Below are 20,584 nucleotides of genomic sequence, written 5' to 3'. Positions count from 1 at the left end.
CCAATCCCAGTCTCCATACTCTTATTCTGATTTTATTGATTTATTTGTACACCCAGTTATGACAATGTTGACTGGAAGCCCTCCCCCTAGAATCAGCCCAGAAATAAAGAGAGTCCTTCAATTATCTAAACAGACCAAATTGGGTGACTGGTACCTTTACCAAAACCATACAGAAATCAGGTTATATGGTTGCATGCTTGCACCATATAAGTTGCCAAGATACCTCCCCATGAGGTTGTTTTCCCTATAATAATATATACAAATCATCAACGCAGATGAAGTAAACTTTGTCGATGCTAAGAAGAAGGCTTATTTGAAGATAAAAGACCAACTAGGCCCCTTCATATGCAACTCTAGGGAGGCTGGAAAAGAAGTAGATTTGATATTACAGAGAATGAAGTTCCAAAGGAGTTTTGTTTGAAGATATGACCCTTTGGAATTCATCACAAAGAAGAGACAAAAGGTCAAGCTAGGACCTTTCATTCACCATCCCATACCTAAAATAGAAGCATATGCAAATCAAACAGAATGGGTGGAAGGTACCCTAGTAGACCAAGACAACACCAGAGTAGACGTAGAGAATGCTCTAATTGATTTAGAAAAGCAGGTTGATGACAACAATTTTCTACAAGTACCAAAAGAACCAGAAAGAACCATGAGTACCCCTCCAGTCATGCAGACTCCTTAGAATGAGGAGAATATCCCAAAAAGAAACAGAGAAGGGGCTTCCACTTCAGGAATGGCCACCTCTGATTTGCAGTAGGAATCAAACAAGAGGCAAAGGCTAAATCCAACCTCTGAGCAGGAATATACTGAAGACTCAGCTGAGGTCACAAATATAGAAGCAGAAAGAAGTAGACATACCACTCCATCTGGAGGCATGCAAGAGCCTTCCACATCACAAACTCAGATGTTGGAAAGGAAACTCAGTGTTGAAGTGTCTTCCTTTAGAATGCTTGCTGACAAAGACCAAGATATCAAGGAAAGATACAAAGAAATCAAAGCTAGAAATGAGAGGCTTAAGGCCCAAACATAGGCTCAGTACCTAAAGCTTACTCCAACCAATCAAACAAGGCTAATGTCATACTTTGACATTAAAGAGGGAAAGCTACAAATGACTTTTGTTAAACCCACAGCTCAAAAGCTAAAGACAACATCAAATTTCAAAAGAGTAGATTTTGAAGTGTTTTCAAGGGATATTCATCCCATAGATCGGATTGAACTACACAAACATGCTGGAGAGATGATATACTCCACCCTGACAAGTAAAGCCATAACTTCCCATCAGCTACAGAATTCTCTGAAAAACATCTCAGCATAATTCCAGTTAGAGAAGGCCTCCTCACAGGCCAAGGATACCATGATCAAGTCCTTAGACGACTTAGTGATTGAATTGGGACATGATCCCAAGGATATAAAACCTACAGAGCACCTTATTAAGAAGAAAAATGATGATATTTCTACACTTAAGAGGTAATCGAAAATACCCTAGCTGCATCATCCTCAAACTCTAGAAGTCATAGAGAATCAAACCAGACATGAGGAATTGATGGACTTGGTATTAAAATTGAATGATCAACTAAAAGAGACTAAAAAGGAATTGGATGCTTTGATCCAATTAAAATAAGCAGATGTGGCCACTTCTTCAACAAATGTTATCCCTACAGTCTCCACAGTAGTTCCATCCACACTAGCAGCATCTTTGGCACCTATAGCTCCACTTGCAACAGCCTTGCCAGCGACAACATAATCTACATTAGTAGCGGGTGCACCAGGAGAGAAAGCATCAGAACTAGTCAAATCCATGGAAGAGATGTCTATCGAGGCTACAGAGATGAAAAGACTAAAGGAAACGGTGGCAAGTTTGGAAACTGACTACAAACTTTCCCAACTCAAGCAAAAAGAAGAAGCACAAAAGGCCCTGAGAATGGGTGAGAGAATCAAAATCCTAGAGAAAAATTTAACACTGGACAAACCACTTGGACAAACCAAGGAAATGTTGTGGGCCAATATCATTGACTCTATCAATGATATTTGGCCATCAATCCAAGTTATTTTTGAGCAAACGGAGTTAGTAAAGATAGCTATAGAAGCTATCCAGAAAGTGAAGGAAGAGTTGGGAGATAAGCCAGAGGATGCAAATAGACTCATCCACTTCCTCAATAGCAGAGAATAGATATGAGCTCCATGAGATAAATATATAATATAGGACTACGACCATTTTATAGATAAGGAAGGTCCTCTCCAAAATGAACCTTATGCTTAATTTGGAAGAAAAGTTCCACAATATGCAGGTATCCATTGATAGGTTGATGTCTAAATTCCAGATTTTGAGGGAGAAAGGTTTGCCCACTCCTATGGTTATCAATGACAAACTCATGACACAGTTGGACTATGGTGATAGACTCAGAAAATTGGCTAAGGAACAAGCCAGTTCTTCATCCATAAAAGCCCTGCCAACAAGCAAAGTATTATATGACACATTTGAAAACTTGTTTTTCTTGGAACATGAGGTCAAACATTTATTCCTCACCAAACCCAATTTTTCCAAGTATACTGACGCTGATGAGATCTAAAGGAGGATGATGAATGTAAAATTACTAGATGCAGAATGGTGGGAGACTATGACTGATTTACTGTGATAAATTTACAGCTAAAAGTTACCACACAGTAAAAATGAAGGTAGCTAGGTAAACAGATGAAAACAGGGCAGCAGGGTCAAAGAGTATCAGTTGAAAAATGAAAGTAAAGAAGACTCCAACATGAAATTCCAGAACTGCAAGCAAACATAAAGGGCAACAAATCCAACCATAACAGCCAGCAGTACCAAATAAAAAGGGACATCATGAAACAATTCATTATATGTCTCTATCTTCTTGCAAGAAAATATTTGTATTTGCTAAATTTAATCTCAAATCAGTTTGAGATATTTTGTAATAATTTTTTGTATAAATACTTCACAAATCGAAGTATCTAGGGTGGATTCTTAGACATTTCTAGTTCATAGTTACTCACCTTAAAAGAACATATAAAACTATTGTTGTGTCTGAACAAAAAAAACTTAAAATTCGGGAATTAAAATAGAAAAAGAAAGATTTAGCCAAGTAAAAGAAGGCAAGATGGATTATTACAACATAATGTCGAGTAGAGGAATGGTTTGGAAGAGAGAAAGTAAGGTGAGAGAATTACCATAAAAAACAATTGGCAAGGCAAGAGAAGGAATCAAGAAAGGCTAAAAAATAGCTTAAAAAAGAACAAGGGATGACAGATAGTGTTGACAATGATGTAAGCACAATCAATGAAACTAAGATGATGTCAAACACATTGGACCATATTGCAGATAATACACTATTATTCCAAGACCTCATAAACATCCAAGTATCTTACTATCAAAATGGGGGTTTTCCCACTATATTCCTACTAGTGTAGGTGTCAATTCTATGTATGATTAGTAGCACAAGTGTGAGCTATGGGTACTTAATTCCTCCATGGCTACAAGGGGAAAATTGGACTCAATCATATGGTAGCAATCCAAAACATCCTAATAAACCATTATTAGGGAGGCCAACTTACTTGGATAAAGCAAGAAATTGAACAAGGTTGGGAAATGAAGATTTTAAAGGCCATCAAGCATAGGGTGTCATATTGTTTTTGGTGTAACCACATTAGGATGTGGATTTTGTAAGGATTTCCTCTGTTGCTTGTTACATGACCATTTTGGATTAAATACTAGGTCAGTTTATTCCATAATTTTTGCAGCATTGTAATCAAAAGAAATAGTAATATTCTTCTCTCCCAATGTTCTACTATCATAGGTGTGTAGATTACAATGCCTCAAAAAATATATATACAGATATAATCTATTTGTATTGGTAAATTTGAATTTCTTTTGATATGATTGATTCTACGATCTTTCTCTCTTCTATTCATTTGTATTTGAGTAGCACATAGGATGTTCTCTCATGCATCCATGTAGGATGTTCTCCCGTACAACCAAATACTAGATGTTCACAGTTTGACAAACAACTTTTCCTTAAATGTAACTAGAGGTGTTCCTTTCTAAATCAATAAAACCTAGAAGAGAAACAATTAATATTTGGAGTGATTCAGTGCCCTCAGAGTCATATTTAATCTGTGAATAAAATATTGAAATGAATTCATTCTTATCATTTTATTAACAACCTAACAAGGATTACCTACTAAATATGAAACAATCTCTAATGAATGCAAAATACATGCCTAGTAAAGGTGAGGACCAGAAAATTCAACACAAACACACAAATAAGCTTCTATGATGATAGATATGGAATTTCAATATCATTATCTATATATATATATATATATATATATATATATATATATATATATATATATATATATAGATATATATATATATATATATATATAGATATATATATATATATATATATAGATAGATATATATATATATATATATATATATATATATATATATATATATATATATGGAATAGTTTGTACCTCAGGATATTGAAATGGAAAACTATATATTGTACCTCCAAGAAAGCTAAGGTGAAATATAACTTCTTTTACATATTTCTATATTTCTTTATAATTGATTCTTGAAGTCATGTATAATGTTAATGAGGTTATTAAATTGTAAGTAAATGTGCCTAAAATTGTAAATTTCAACATGTGATCATGCTTCAACAATAACGATGATTTCCGTGATCAAAGCCCTACAGTTAACATTTCAGGTTGAGTGGAAAGAAATGAATGATTAAAGGGAACATGTCATTCCCTTGTTTCTTCCTCTAACCAGAGGTTTTGCCCAAATAATTGATAGATTTAATAATAGATACTAGTTGATAATATATATAAATAATATTTGTTACACAAAAAACTATACTCGTTCATAACAAAATTGACATACTTGAAACATGGAAGGGGACAATGAAGGAAAAGGAGATTGTATATATTGTTTAGAAATGGAAAATAATGTGTTTTTTTTAGTGAAGTGGAGTTAAAATGATAAAGTTTTAGTTCGAAGAATGAACCCCATTTTTTAAACTAATGGTTATGTTGGATATATGCTAAAACGAAAAACTACTTACTATACCTCCAACCTAGCATTGCCAACCTAGCAAGTTGAGCTGAAATACAAAATATATAGGTTCATCATTTCAATATATATAGAAAGAAAAATTGAAATAGGTAATTTCAATATATAGATATGGAATTCAAATGTAGATCTTTGAATTCATTGAACATAGTGGCATCTCTCATTCAATCATGATTCCATTTAAAATAAGTTTTGATGCACTCTTGGTTTTAGGGACTAGAGAAAAAAAGATGACCCTCAAACACCAGATGTGAAACAAGTTTGTAGCAAGCGTAAGTGGGATGGTAAGGTACAAAAATGGAGGTACCTCCTTCATCAATTTGATCCTCCTATTGAGGAGAATTAGGAGAGAACCAAGTTCTTTCTAGTGGGTGGCAGGGATAAACAAAATGCTAGTATACATGTGGAAAGCAAGGTTGGCACAACTGAATCAAATGGAGAAATGGAAAATCAAATTCACCTATTGACAAACATTGGAGACCCTGCATACATTCACCTATTGATAAACATAAGCCATGCAAACATTCACACATTTTCAAAACACCCAAAGAAACTATTTGATGAAGTCCAAAGGATGTACATATGAGAGAAATTGGTAATGCACATTTAGAAATGAAAATATAGACTTCCTTTGAGTATCGATAACCATTTTAGGTGCATAAAATATTATCCTAGTCAAGTTTAATAGTTGTATACAAACAATAAACCTTTTCTTCCACCAGTGAAAGGATTATGGATGAAGGAGGAGGTTCATGTGATGTTAGTAGAGTTGGGAATATTGGTAGCGTTGAGAAATCATGTGGGAGTTCTATCTAGAGGAGTAGGGCATACAAGGTTTGCATAACTGAATCAAATGGGTAAATGGCGAATCAAATTAACCTATTGACATACATTAGAGACCCTACATACATTCACCTATTGTCAGACATAAGCCCAGACATTCACACATTTTGAAACACCCAAAGATATAGGTTTAGTAAACATAGGCTCCCAGAGATTACATCGACGCTCTAAGACATAGGGATTCAAAAGCTCTGAGACAAGTCGACTAACAAACATTTTTAAGAAACCTTACATACATTTTTTCATCCAAAAACACACATTTTCAAAACACCCAAAGATGTAGATCGAGGAAAGCTCCCAGAGATTACATTAGCCCTCTAAGACATAGGGATCCAAAAGCTCATAGATAGGCTGAGGAACAACATTTAAAAAAAACCGTACATACATTTTTACATCCAAAAAATGAATCTCTAAGATAGAACATTTTTAAAAACCCTTCTAGTGCATAAAACCCATTTTTAAAAACCATACCAGCACATATGATTATAATTTACAAAATACTTTACATAATTTTAAAACCCAAAGAAAAATTTACATCAAAAACACACCTTTTAGAAACATCCAATACATATTTTCGAAGCACCCAAAGAATGGACTATAATTCCCAACATATGGATGGAATGTGTTGATAAACACAGATAGTGGTAGCTAGTAGGATGAGACATTCGACTGGAGATCCAACCACAAAGCCACCACCATGCCAAATTGTCATTACAACATTCATCAAAACCCCCACACCTCGTCATAACTTACCTGCGACATAAACATACCTTACCTACAACAGAGAGATGGTAAAGTTAGTTCTCGAGAAAACTACAAAAAAATAAAAATAAAATCATGGATAAAATTGGTAAAATTCCCACTTACGCTCATGAACACTGATTGGAGCCTAAAACCTGCATGTCCACCACTGAACCGAATGAAATATCTCATAGGTCCATCATAGTTAACATGGTGCACAATCAACAACTAGAAAAATCATAATGGTAAACCCCCCATGAACCAAGTGAAATAATGACACGCATAATGGTAAACATCTCACGAACTAGGTGAAACAATGACAAGCGTAATGGTAAACCCCCCACAAACCAGGTGAAACAATGACAAGAGTAATGGTAAACCCCACAAGAATGAGGCGAAACAATGACATGTGTAATGGTAAACTCCCATGAACCAAGGAAAATAATGAGGACCCTCCAAATTAGGAGAATTTTTAGGTCTAAAGTGGGCCTCCTAAGGAAATTATAAAATAATAGTGGAAATAATAAAATAAGATTAATTTTCGAGGGAAAAAATAAAAAACTATTTTTTAAACTCGTATTTTCAACTTATCTCCCTATGGGTTTACTCAAATTGTGAGTGGCAACACTCATTGGATGAAAAATTTGATTCCTCATCCAATGAGTACCCATGTTTCATATTTTCGATGGATCATGCTACACAAAAAATGAGAAATATATGTAAAATGTGATTGCAATCACGTTTTTTCATGTATTTCTCATTTTTGTGTAGAAGGGTCCATTAAAAGTATGAAACATGGGTACTCCTTGGACGAGGAATTAAATATTTCATCCAACGAGTACTCCCACTTGAAATTTGAGTAAAAACTTAGGGAGATAAGTTGAAAATACGAGTTGAAAAAGTAGTTTTATGATTTTATTATTTTTTAATCTTTTTAATTTTTTACTCTAAAAATGGTGAATCATCCCCCATGGTTGAAATCATCATCTTAAATCCTATTGGTTCTTATCAAAAAAAAATTTGTTGTACATTTTTCTTAGAAGGCCCATTTTAGACCTCAAAATTCCCCTAATGACAACACAGCGATGGATATGTAGGTCAACCAGAGAAGGAGGCGAGTCAAATGAGTATTGAGGTAGCACAGTGCCCATACATCGTACCCCAACAAGAATACACAACAATAGAAACCACTTCCGGAAAACACCCTTTGAAAAACCCTAAACCACGCAAATTTCCACTCAATTAACTCGCCCACCCACCAATACAAGTGGCTTGACAAGCTCGACATGTGTCATATGACTTATGTGTTATCGATCACGTGGCGTGTGGTCATGGCAAGGAGGACACAACAAATAGCATCCCTCCCCTAGATGAACACACATTTTCCATTATAAATATAAAAATAAATGTTAGAGAGCTTGATTTCCTTTGTTTAAATTAAATAAAGGGTATCGACATCTTATTAGAATGAATCTTCATATAGAGATGGAAAGAATAGCTTTCTTGAGAATGGATAAATATGGATAAATCTATTTTTTAATGAAATTTTTCTTTAAATTACAAAAACTAATTCAATGGGTTTGCACCTGGTAAGACTAAAAATTCAGATTTGTTAAGGTTTGCTAGATTTCTCTTTAATTGTAAAATGGTGGTTAGGTGTCTATCCATCTACATATTCCAAGGAAAAGGAAAATCTTCCAAGATTTTCTTAGGACCCAATTGAAGTTGATAAAACTACACAACTAAAACAGTAGCTCTGTTGGAGGATATTTTCTGTTGATCTCCTCCAAATTGTTTTGCAGTACCACTAATCTAAGTCAATAGAGTATCCTTGGCCTCCGAGCATTTCAATTTTGATGGCCTTGTTCTTTTTGTTGTTTTCTATTTTAACTCTATGTGTCCTCTTAGCGGGTCTACTTGTCGTCTCACCATTACTTTATTCTGCCTCACTTTAACAATACACCCCAACAAATCTACCCATCATCAAGGTTCAACCTTAACAAACCGACAAAATTAGAAATCGTGTGGTCCAACCATTAAAACAAATACAAAAAAAGCCTAATATATAAGATTAACATAGAATGTATTCATGAACTTGAAAAGGAGTGTATACCAATGAAGTGTTGTAAGGATAAAGCATAGCAGTTTGGCGTGTGGATAAACATGGTTTACATCTTATTGTGGGGCCATATCTTAGGAATCTATACAAGATTTTTTAGCAGGATGGTAAGTTCACGGGCAAAAGGAAATGGGTCAACGGATTAGAGTGAGCCTAGGTTGAGAAAGGGGGTTAATACTATTAAGAAGCATATATGGTTCAAATGATGGAAAATATGTAGAAGCATGAGAAAGACTTAGATGATATAAATATGAATATGGAGACTGTGAGGGGATCTTTTGTTTTGAGCATCAAGAGGCTTGAGGGATTTCTCAAATAGTAGAGCAAGTTTGAGATGGTGCTTGGGATGATCAACTGAAGAAATTGGAAGTTTTGGTGTCATCTCTTGTAGACTTAACTTAAGAGAAAGATGAGGTTATTGCATTATTGAAGAGAGCAGTAAGACGAGGTTCATCCAGTACTTCCATGAGAGTCAAGATTAGGGAACCATAATCATATGGTGGGACTAGGAGTGCCAAAGTGATTGGGAATTTATATTGGGATGTGGAGTAGTACTTGGATGATATGAATGGATGTTTGAATGAATTTAAGGTTAATGCTTCAACTATGTATCTAATAGGGACAACTAAGTTGTGATGGAGAACCCAAGTGAAGGATTTGGCATCTAGTTGTATCACGGAGAGAGTTTCTACATGGGTAGAGATGAAAGTAGTTTTTTATGCAATCTAGTTCGAGTAACCAATCATGGATTACCAAGAATTAACTTATGGATTTGAAGAATATACGGAGGATTGGTACATACATTGAGGATTTTTCAAGGCTTATGTTGGAAATCAAGGAGATGTCAAATGAAGATCGATTGTACATTTGATTAATAGATTGTAGTTATGGGCATATAGTGGGTTAATAATACAAAATGTGCATACTCTTGTAGAATCTACCCAAACATTGGATAACGTTTTGGATTTTTGGAGTGAAGGGAATTATAGAAGTAAGGACCGAGATGATGATCATTGTGATAAATGAAAGAAGAAGAAGGAAAAAGTGAAGACCAAGTTTTCTAAGGAGGAAATATCAAATCAAATAGGTACCATAAAGGAGAAGAAGCCCCTTTCATGTCAAATACATGCAAAAGATCATTTGGTGAATAATTTCCCATTGTAATAGAAGGTGTATACTATGGAGCAAGAAGATATGACAACAGTTGTAGTTCTACAGGTTTTGAGAGCAACATCTATGAGGGAGGCTACTACAAAATAGGAAGAGGAGAAGACTCCACTCAACTTTGTTAGTACAAAGGTAAATGGGATTCAGATGGTGGTAGTGGTTGACAGTGGAGCTACACATAACTTCATGAGAGAAGATGTTGCTAGACAACTTGGATTGAGATTCAAACCAGCTCAATTATCCTTCAAGGCTAATAATTCGAGAGAGATGTGTCTAATTGGGAAAATTGATAATGTCCAAATTCATATTAATTATTGGTAGGGAAGGAAAATCTTCACCATATTAGAACTTGATGACTATGAGTTGGTGTTGGGACATGAGTTTTCTATTATAGAGAAGGAAACACTACTTGCACACATTGGATGTTTATTCATTCTATCAAAAGTAGATTTGATTATAGTGAGGAACTTGAGAGGAGGCACATATTTGAACACCAAAATGAATTTTATTCATATGATTAATCGAGTATATTAGTAGGTGATATATAAGATGGATTTTATTCTTTTGGAGCATGTGTAGATTATGTCGATCTTGGTAGGTAGGAATGAGATCTTGGATTCTAGACTTGATCATGAGAAGGAGGATGTAATGATGCCAAATGATTCCAAAGAGGACATGAGGATTGAACCTTTGATCCAGGAGTGTGGCCAAAGAGATATACCTTGGTATAAATGAGTTGAGGAAATTCTTTAAGATGTAAAGGACTTAGGAGGACATTGTTCTTATGATCCATAGTTTGGGATAATTGTTGAAAAGGCTAAGGGCCAGATTATTTCTCATCCACCATTTTTTATGTACATTTCAGAAAAGTGTGGAGGATTACTTCCAAAAGGTCAGATGGATATTAGAGGTTGAGGTGGTGGTTACTATGATTATCACACCTCACCTTCATATCGAGCTATGAGGAGCTCAACTCATTGTTGCAGTATGGATGACAAGCCAAGTCATGGCTCCTTAAGGGCATCTTTTGTAGAGTTGTTGATTAAGGAGTTGCTTTGGTGGCATGATATTCAAGGTGTTGAACTTATGTGAGAGACATACATTTTTATTGATTGGGCATGACAATTAGATTATCTACCTACTTGGTTGGGAGCCACAGGGGGGTCCAACTCATGGTGGCCTATATGGATAACTGCGATAGATGGCAAATAGAGAGGCATCCAAGGGACTGACAATTCATGATGATAGGCTTTAGTTTGTGACTTTGGGAGTTATGGATTGGAGGATTGTTGATGAAGAAAACTATTTTGAGTGGGGGAAGATGTCAGGTCCTCAGTGTCATGCATGCACACACATCATCCATAACCAACATGGAGAGTACGACGACATCACCATCATAGCTTTTGCACCATTTGTTGTGACATCTGGTGGAAATTTTAGGTTTCTATTATCGAGTGCACCTAAGATGAGTTGTGGACTTATGGGTGCACCTTGGTGACATGACAAGCTTAGGGACATAGGTGCATAGTGGGTACACACATATAGTGTGCATAACTATGGAAAATACAAGAGTATTTGAGGCGAAATGGTTATTGCATTAGTGTACTAACCGAGTGGTGTTGTGGAGTTGCACTTGGGCGATCATATGCACCCCCCATGACCAAGTTTGGTTGGGCGAGCTGGTTGGATATGGTATTTGGGTGTATGCCCCACATACGAGATGAGAGACGAGCCAACACATGAGAGCATGAGTGAGAAGACAAGCCAATGCATTTGAGTGGAGAAGACAACATATGATACGAAGGAATTGGGCCATCGACACATGTGAATGTCAACCTAAAGTATGCCAAAAGGTAGCAACCCTTGGTGAGCTAACCAACACACACACACATATAAACAATAAGCCTGGAAACCAACAACAAAAACATGCAACAACTTACATCTTCCATTCTTTATTTTACTAATTATTTATAATTTTTATTATAAAACAAAAATACTATTTAAATTTTTTGTTTTAAATTTTTTAAATTATATATCCTTTATTTACTTATTTTAATTTTTTTTTCTTTTAAAATTTTACTATTATTTTAAATATCATTTTTTATCTTTTATTTTTTTATTTAAATTTTATTTAAAATATTTTTTTCCATTCTTTACGATCCTTCATAATTTATTTTCAATATTTTATTGGTATAGGTTTTTTTTTCATGGTCTTTATTTTTTTATCATCTTTAAAATCATATATATAACTAATTTTTTTTTTAAGGGTTCTATCTTTTATAAAATAATTATTTTTTGAAGTGTTTCATCTTCTATTTTATTTATAATACATAAATTTTCCTTTTATTTTTAATTTTTTATTTTATTTTAATGTTTTAATAATTAACGATCGTTAAACTTATTTTCTATTTTCAATATTTTATTTTAACACTAATCCTTTTTTATAATTATTTATATTATTGTTCAAAGTGTTTTATAATATTTTATTTTGTAAATTATTTTAAATTTGTCCTAATAAATTTAAGTAATTATTCAAACAGATTATTCCCCTGCAGATTGCTTTTAAAAATACCAGTCTCTTCCACTATTTGCAATCTCGACCATTAAAAAAAATAATGTTCTGAACTTCCAAAACATTTAAATGATGATAAGTAGGAAACATCATATCTCTTAAAATCTCTAGATTGAATATTTCAAGTGATATCTCAATAATAATGAATTTTATATATTTGTAGTCAAAACTTATTAGTTCAAGGTTGCAATGCAATTTCTGAAATATGTAATTTAATTTTTAATGTGATAACTTATGAAAACTAACACTACAAAAGAACATACATAGTGACATGGTCAAACATTACCTAACGCTCAATAAAGAATTCTAAACTTCAGGCACCAATGCAATCACATGCTTAGATGATTTGTGTCAAATCGATATTACACTTCGGGAATTTTATCTTTTAACATATAGAAATGAGCATAGATAGGATTGCTATCCTGATCTTCATTCGTGCTTTTCCCAAGGCAACTTTGCTCTAGTCAAAGCAACTTAAGTATCTGTGCTGCAAAAATAAAAGAGCAATAAATTTAAATTAAATTTTACATGTGTTAAAGTGTAATTTGAAATTAAAATGATAAATTGAAATTTCAAATTGGTTATATATGCACTCCAAAAATAAAAATAAAAGAATAATAAATTGAAATTTTATGTTGGTTAAAGGGTAATTTAAAATTAAAATGATAAATTGAAATTTTAAATTGGTTATGTTGTAGTTTGAAAATAAATTAAGGTATATATGTTTTTATTTAGGATAAGGCTTTTAAAATTTTAATTTAATTATCAATAATTGTTTAGATAGTCATAGGAATTTAACTTTCATAAAATATTATGGAATATTCATAATCATATACACAAATCACTTGTTGAAGTCTACCTCCAACGTAGACATGTTTTTTTTACTTTTTCAATTCAATTGATTAATTAAAAACATGTTATAAAAACAAGTTTCATATGAATTGAGTTATGTTTTTTAGACATATAGTATTGAGAAGCCATAGTATTAGTCGGCATATTGTAAGAGAACTTATTTAGAGTCTCTATGGTTGAGAATCTTCTTCCATGTTTTATATATGTGTGCTTAACTTCTATATTAATTCTTAATTAATAATGATTTAAAATAAAGTTATAATTTAGTTATTATGATTTATAATTTTAGTGATGTGAAATATATTATGGTGCAAGTATTTGATGTTTATTATAATGAATAATGATTTAAAATTAAAGTTATAATTTAGTTATTATGATTTTTAATTTTAGTAATGTGAAATGTATTATGGTGTAAGTGTTTTGATGTTTATTATGTATTGATGTCTATTGCGTTTTCTAGTCATTTAATTTATATGACTATGTTAGTTATAAATATGTTCAAAATAGCCATATATATTTGAGTCTATTTGTGCAAATATGTCTATTTTGGAACAGGGCTACCAAAATTTTAAATTGATTATCAATAATTATTAGGTGGATGGTGGAGATTTAATCTCCATTCTAGAATATTCATAGTAATATACACAATCAGAATTTTAATTTGATTATTATTAAGTGGATGGTGGAGATTTAATCTCCATTTAGCAGTCTAGAATATTCATAGTAATATACACAATTCAAAGGTTGAGATTTATTTCCACACTAATTTTAGTAATGTGAAATGTATTATGGTGTAAGTGTTTTGATGTTTATTATGTATTGCTGTCTATTGCATTTTCTAGTCATTTAATTTATATGACTATGTTAGTTATAAATATGTTCAAAATAGCCATATATATAGTTGAGTCTATTTGTGCAAATATGTCTATTTTGGAATAGGGCTACCAAAATTTTAAATTGATTATCAATAATTATTAGGTGGATGGTGGAGATTTAATCTCCATTCTAGAATATTCATAATAATATACACAATCAAAATTTTAATTTGAATATTATTAAGTGGATGGTGGATATTTAATCTCCATTTAACAGTCTAGAATATTTCAAAGTTTGAGATTTATCTCCACAACAATTATGCTCTTTTTGTCTTTTTAATTAAATTGGTTAATTAAAAAAAATCATAAGTGAGTTATGGTTTTTTTAGACATGTGGTATTAACAAGCTATGGTATTGGTCCATGACACTATAGTAAAGCTTATTTACAAATTAAGAATCTCCATAGCTAAATAAAGGTAAATTTTCATGGTTAATTTTATTCCGCGTTTTTAATTATAAATATATAATAATAATAATAATGTTGTAAAATAAATTTATATATATTTTTTTAATATTTACCATGTAAACGCTATGAAATATGAAATGTATAATAAAGTAATTATTTTAATATTTATTATGTTTAATACTTATTAATCTCTACTAACCATTTAACCATTTAATTTGAATGACTAAAATATCACTATCTAAACCGAACCAAAAAAAAAACTTTATTCTCATCGCATCTAAATAAACATATTGCTACCTTTTATTATATTCCAGTCATTCAACTTACATAACTGCGCCAGTACTACAAAACATAATCACATAAAAACTTTAATCACATCACATTTAAAAAACACACACAGCACCTTATATTATTATATTCCAGGTAAATATGACTAGAAAACCATCAAAGATGAAATTAGACGAGTGACTTGCAATAAAACAGTCCATGTACTGGTCTCTATTCACATATTTCTACATTAAAAATTTACCAAAAACCATGACAGGCTCATATGGACCACAACGCACCCAGAAAACCATCTCAAATTGCGTTTGGATCTCACTTTCATCTCTCGAATTTTCCGAATTGCTTTTGACCACGGGCGAAATAAAATCAGGTTTGCCCAAAATTTCTCTATATTTCATGCCTACAACCGCTAGAGGGCGAGGGTGGATTGTAACATCCCCTTGTAAACACCAAATAAGCAAATAGATTGGACATGACTACGTAACCCTAGGAAGATGAAAACCATTATTGTTATTTTAAATGGGTAATTAATCCAAATTCCCAGTAGACGACACTGCTTGATCCAATAAAATGAGTGTGAAAATTACTCCACCAAATATCATTATTAAGGACGAATCAGAAAAAAGCCAAATCATTGGTCCTTTATGTTAACGTTTGAAGATTCCAAAACACATCATTGTAATCTTGGCAGGTTTAAATTTACCGTAACTAAGAACCAAGTTTAGAGGTTTGCAGATTACAATTCAATTACAGATTCCAGAATTATTTGTTTAAAAACATACTAAAAATTATTAAATTACGAACAAAGGATTTCCTATTCCCCACCTCCAACACGAGTAGATTAAGAAAAAACCGAAACGGGAAGAAACACATAAAGCGGATTGCAAGGTTGAAAAAGTATTCTTCACTTATTTCTCAATTCCAATATAGTTTGTTCCATAGTTATTAAATTTAAATAAAATTTAATATGGAAAAAATTAAGGAATATATTACTTAATATGATTAATATATTATTTATTTTTTTCCATTTAAAAAATTGAATGGAATGATAGTTATATTAAAAATAAAAAAAAAATAAAAAAAAAAAAATTCATGAAATATCTCTTATACTTATTTTTAACATTTATTTTGCATGTCTATATAAGATGATCTAAAAATAATGAAGGACAAAATGTATCAAATTTATTGGTATTGCAAAGTGAGAAAAATGTAAATAAAATCTAATAACATACATAACAAAACCTGAAATACTAAGTTCAACATAGAGTATGAGATATTGGATATTAAAAATTGGTTTAAAGTGATCTCCACATACCAAGAAATTTATGCCTCAATCACTATTCCTATGGGATCCAAATTTATCTAACAATAAGTGTGTAGATTATCCTTTATGCGAGCAACAAAAAATGAACCTCTAATTGAATTCTAAACCGCTAATCATCTCTTTTGCAGTAGACATAATAACTATGATAATTGCTAACATCCAAAAAAAGAGTAAGTTTTAAATTTTTTATTTTTTTAAATATAAAACTTATCATTCTCTACAATATTTTAATAAAAAACTTATATTTTTTAATAAGCAACTTAACATTAATTAGCTACAATTTTTTAATATAAACTTTCTATAATCTTTTTAATATAAAAACTGATTTTTCATTTCTAGTTTTTAATACGAAATTTCTTCGAATTTTTAATATAAATTTTCTAAACCTAAAACTCAAATTCAACCAAAGAAATCCGTATTGTATCAAGATCAACTCATTTTCCCACAAATCGAATTGTACAGGCGAATTTTCGAATTTCTTTGCTCAATACAGGCGAACTGGTAATTATGGTTTGTTCAGCGGTTTCTAAAATTCAAATTCATTCTCATTCTCATTATTCTAATGCCGAATAAAGAAATAAATGTTAAGAGTTTAATTTCTCTTGTTTACATTAAAAACAACGATCGATGTCTTCTTGGAATGAATCTAGTTCATAAAAAAATTATAAATAATTTATTTACTTAATAAAATTGTTTCACTTTAAATATCAAAATTTAAAAAATTATAAAATACAATTGAATTTGTCCACTAATTTATTTATTCCTTTTCTTTTCAATTGCAAATAATAATAACAATAATAAAACCTATCTACACATATATAACAAATAGGAGATAATCAAGTAGACTAGTTTAATGGCCTTGAACTTGGTTGGACTAAAATTTTAGTTTTGTTAAGTTCTGCTAGATTTCTCTATAATTGGTAGTTGGTGGTTAAGAGTCTGTCGATCTACATATTCCAAGGAAAAGGAAAATCTTTCAAGAATTTCGTCGAACCCGATAAAAGACAAACAACCATGGTTAAATTTGGCAGTGAAATATTGACAACTTTATCTTTCAAGTATTTCATCAAGCCCGATAGAAGACAAACAACAATGGTTAAATTTCGCAGTGAAATACTGACACATCATTATTGACTTTTAATTAATTTTTAAACTGATAATTTAACAGTTGAAATAATAATTTACCCATATTTATTTGTGAGTATATATACATAGGTGTGTGTGAGAGATGATTGTGTGCATGATATAGAGATATGCATTACATATATATTTATAACTTTATCTTTGAGATATAAGCACTTCCAAATTGGAGTGGGAAATAAAGGAAGTTAGGGATAAGATTAAACTCTAACATAAGCACGTATTGCAGGGTGCTCATATACTATGAGGTAAACAGAAGTTGTCTTCACATAATGAGACTCATTAAATGGATTGTGGATATTTGGGAATGCTAGAAAAAATTGTCCCCATCCTAATGCACATCATGCAATCCCACACCATGTACTTTCAACTCTAAACTTTGAAGTTTGGAGGTTGAAACTCATGTTCTCAACCATGGCTCATTTGTATGATATGTTAAACACTGACCTATGGGATAAAGTAATTAGATCGAAGGGATTTTTAGTTATTGAATGAAATAATAAAAGTGACGTAACAACTTTTTGCTTGACTGTGATAATTTTTATTTTTTTTGTTGAGTGTTAGTATTCTCTAGATCCCAATTTTTATAAAATGGATCTATTTAGTGGTTAGAAATGGAAATCTCAAATGGGGAGTTACCATGGCTCCTATGCATTCATTCAATTCATAATTGAATTTGAACATGACTAGTTTTGGGCCTTAAAATATTGAAATGTTAGCTAAAGAGTATTATCATTAATGTTGAAAATGCTAGAAGAAAAAATTTGATTTAATTTTCCCTTGAATTAAATTAGGAGAAAAATTGTAATTCCACATCACAAAACAACTTGTACAAGTTAACTAACTTAATTTGACTTATTTGGTTCAGTTAATTTGAGTTGAGGGTCTAACTTGAGTCGTGTAGAGTGTCTCCTACTTTATAGGAGCCCTCGTTGAGTTTATTTTGAGTTGTAATTAATTAATTCAGTTTAAATGAGTTAAAGTTGGTTAAACTAGTTCAAACTAATGGTGGAACTAGTATGAGGTCTAGCAGTGGGGTGTAACTTCATGTGTTCAACCATTTAACTAATAATTCAACCATAAATATCTCATGCATGTCAAATCTGTGAGTTACCAAGTTGAGATTGGAGTTCAAGGGAAGTGTACTATCAATTGTATAATTATCTGAATTGTACAAATGGTGCATGGAGTTAGAGGAAGAGCCTAAAGGAATTGTGCAATCCAACAGAGGAAAATTCTTATTAAATAGCGTACCAATTCCCCATTGAACAATGCAAAGAAGTAAGAGCTTGTAAGGCTAGGAAATTGGCTAAGTGTTGGCCAGAGTTAGCCTAGGAAGTAGTGAGATAGAGAGAGTGCAGAAGTTGCTCAGGCTTGAGCAAAGCATTGTAATCTTTTCATATTTTCTAACTAATGAAATATACATATAGCAAGGGTTTTTAGTTGTGACCTTCCCCATGAAATCATTATGTAATGTGTTGATTGAATTCTTTCTCTTATATGCTTCATGATTTCTTGATTGTGAATTTCCTTCCACAGATCAGTAGAAAAGCTTCTAGTCTTGTGATTTAAAAAATTTCATGAGTAGTTTAGAATCTACACATTAATTTCTACATGATATTAGAGCAGGATTGAGTTATTAGGAGGTAGAGTTATAGAGCCCTAGTTCAGGGAAGATCCAGAAGACCCTATATGCATACGTCTTAATGGTGCTAAAAGGATGCTAGTGGGAAGATCAATGAGCCAATGTTTAGTTACGCAAAAGGGAGTTGTGATCATTAAAATTGGTAGATTGAGGAGAAGAGAGATTTCCCATAGGGAGAGCGAGACTCAAAGGGAGTAGCCCTATGGAAGCTAGTACTTTAGGGTATGGGGAGATCAAGCTCATTATTATAGTAGTTGCAGACAGAAGCAACAATAGTAGTATGAGTAGATCAGAGTTCACTTTGAATGCATTTATACCTCATGGTGTGAGGTGGGGTGATGTGAACCAATAGTCCCAAGAGTTGCAGAAATTTGGGCAGGGTCCATTGAGGCGTTTTTGTCTCATGGATCGTTATCTTGCTATGGGGGCCCACTGTATTCAGTAACAAGAGGATCAATGTTAGTGATATACAAAGGAGCGCAGAGCAGAGTTGAAAGCAGAGCAGGAGACTCAGTAGCAATATCAACAACAACACAATTTTCCTAGTAGATAGTTGCAGATTGATTTAGTGATTTTTTTTTTGTTATGCTTTTTAGTTGCAAATGTTGTAGTATAAACAACAACAGTGAGAAGTGTTTCATGCAGTACATTCCAAAGGCGTTGGATCAGGGTAGATGTGAATCCCTTTCTTGTTGAGAGGTAGTGTTGAAAATGCAACAAGAAAAATCTGATTTAATTTTCCCTTGAATTAAATTAGGAGAAAAATTGTAATTCCACATCACAAGACAACTTGTATGAGTTAACTAACTTGATTTGAATTAGTTGGTTCATTCAATTTGAGTTGAGGTTCTAACTTGAGTTATGTAGATGTCTCCTATTTTATAGGAGCCTTGGTTGAGTTTATGTTGGGTTGTAATTAATTAATTCGGTTTAATTGAGTTAAATTTACTTAAACTAGTTCCAACTCATGGAGGAACTAGTAGGAGTTCTAGTGGTGGGGTGCAAATTTATGTGTTCAACCAGTTAACTGATAAGTCAGCCATAAATAACTCAAGCATATCAGATCAGAGAGTTACCCTGTTGATATTGGAGTTCAAGGGAAGTGTACTATCAGTTGTATAATTATCCAAATTGTATAGATGGTGCATGTAGTTAGAGGAAGAGCTCAAAGGAATTGCGCAATCCAATGGAGGAAAATTCCTATTAAATAGGGGTCTAATTATTCATTGAACAACACAAGGAAGTAGGATCTTTGAAGGCTAGGAAATTGGCTAAGTGTGGCTAGAGTCAGCCTAGGAAGTAGTGAGATAGATAGAGATAGTGCAGAGATTGCTTAGGCTTGAGAAAAGCATTGTAATCTTCTCATATTTTCTAACTAATGCACGGTACAGATAGCAGGGGTTTTTAGTTGTGGCTTTCCACAGGAAATAATTGTGTAATGTGTTGATTGAATTCTTTCTCTTGTATGATTTGTGATTTCTTCATCAATCAATTGTTTCCGCTGACGAGTAGA

This window comes from Pinus tabuliformis, chromosome 9 (assembly GCF_031772625.1).
Source record: "Pinus tabuliformis cultivar Carrire ecotype Pingquan chromosome 9, CPIR1, whole genome shotgun sequence".
Lineage (NCBI taxonomy): Eukaryota > Viridiplantae > Streptophyta > Pinopsida > Pinales > Pinaceae > Pinus > Pinus tabuliformis.
Note: the sequence above shows the minus strand (reverse complement) of the source record.